This window comes from Onychomys torridus, chromosome 3 (assembly GCF_903995425.1).
Source record: "Onychomys torridus chromosome 3, mOncTor1.1, whole genome shotgun sequence".
NCBI classification, from domain to species: domain Eukaryota; kingdom Metazoa; phylum Chordata; class Mammalia; order Rodentia; family Cricetidae; genus Onychomys; species Onychomys torridus.
Window position 1 is genome coordinate 122,268,261 of NC_050445.1, and position 1,978 is coordinate 122,270,238.

At 34.1% G+C, this 1,978-nt stretch overlaps 1 non-coding gene across 1 annotated transcript; it reads left to right on the forward strand.

The window, feature by feature from the left end:
* The first annotated feature begins 1,388 nt into the window (after positions 1–1,388).
* On the forward strand, positions 1,389–1,460 carry Trnaa-ugc. Its single transcript has one exon. It is a non-coding gene; the product is annotated as a tRNA-Ala (tRNA).
* Positions 1,461–1,978: the final 518 nt, after the last annotated feature.

A 1,978-nucleotide genomic window follows, 5' to 3' on the forward strand; every position in this document is an offset into this window, starting at 1 on the left:
CTTTTTTATTAGTTTTTCTATCTTTGCATATAATACAAAATAAAATATGATATTACTTATGCTATGGGTACTTAAGGACCTATGAAATATGGCATTAAAGTTCATTCAATTCTCCTGAACTCATAGAAAAGATACACCAGTCATTTATTTAACCCTCAAACACAACATTAGATAAGTAAAGCTGTTAATACTATTGTCAGCATCTAGGAGAAAGATGGTAACTCCCCACACTCATTTTTATAGTTGATAAACAAGTTACTAAAGCTTGTAAGAATGGAGTGACTTCTGATATAATTTATGTAGGAATGTTAGACTCATGATTTTAACATAGATTGCCCCAATTCCAAGTCTTGGCCCTTTAATGACAGAAACTTAATGTCTTTGAACGATAAAGTACTGTGTTTGTCTGTTCTAAAATTTGCAAGATTAGTGGGGAAATGGGATATATATGCTTATGGAGAAGTAAAGGAACATTTGCTTAATATGACAGCATAAAGGTCCACAGGCAGCCACAGGCCCTAGAATTCTATACCATGGAAACACAAGGAATAAAAATACAGAAGAGACCTGTATTTTGCTGCAATCCCACAGTTCACAACCTCTATTCCTCTAAGCAATTCTTCCATAGCAACTTTGCTCATTATTGGTCACTTCTTTTTCATCTGCCCAAGGGCCTCTCCTAAGTTAAGCACCCTTTAAAGAAATAGTGCACTATCTTCTTATTGATGATATCTCTGCTAGCCATTTCAGCTCATCATATTAATGCTCCTTTCAAGTATCCAAACAGTGTTTATTTCCACTTCTCAATTGGATTTAGATAGCAATGCCTTAAAATTCTCTGGTTTTTGTATTTATGGGTTTCTTTCCTGTCGTAAATTTAAGCTCTCTAATTTCTAAGCATTAGTTATTCCTAAACTGAACTGATGAGGACACATTTATGTCAAAGATCAGACCCTGATAACGCTAAATATGCAGCTGTCATTCAGTTGACAATATTTGATGAATTAATCTCAGGTATATTTTTACCTATGCCTCTGCTTTAATTAAATATCTATGCCAAACTCATGAATGTTTTAGATTTGCAGTTCTAGATTATTACTTATCAATTCTAGCTTTCATTTCCTGAATTCCTTGTTCCATCATGTCTGTCAAAACACATTCTACCAGTGAGACAAAGCACATGTTTATAATGCCAGAAGGTGGGAAGCTGATACTGGAGGGTTCGCTGACATGACTTTAAAGCTAGCCTGGGCTAAATAGTAAGACTATCTTGAAAAGCAAAAAGCAATAAAACATTTCTCTTATTTATATAATTCTATATCATATTAATTCACCATTTAAAATCCAGTTCCACAAAGCCTGTAAAATTTCAACCACCATATTGGGTGGGGGATGTAGCTCAGTGGTAGAGCACATGCTTTGCGTGTGTGAGGTCCCAGGTTCGATCCCCGGCATCTTCCCTTTCCATTATTTGTTAATTTTTACTTAAGTTTATGTTTTCTAATTCAAAATTGTTTCATACCATTCATACTTATCTCTGATCAGAAATAAGCTCAATTCTTCCCTTGATACAGTTAGATTAGTGGGTTCTTATTTACTCACCTCAAATTTACTGTATCTTTCTCCTAGTATTTCAACTAATATTGTTTTTCATGAAAGCTAACATTCGGTTTTTCCTTAATCTTATGTTATTTTATGTAGATACTAATATTTGCTTAAGTTTGATTACTAGATAACCATGTATTTTATTTCAAAAGTACTTGAAGAACTATTAACAGTTCATATATTCTGGGGAGATAGTTTCCTTCAAGGATGTGGTCCCTGTTGGTGGAGCATACTGTATAACATTACATCATACCCATGTGTATATATGTGCAGCACAAATAATACTCATTTTAAAAAAAGTACATGAGACTAAGAAGGGGTTTGGGCATGGGGTATAAACATGGGAGGAATTATGGAGAGGAACGAAAGGTGA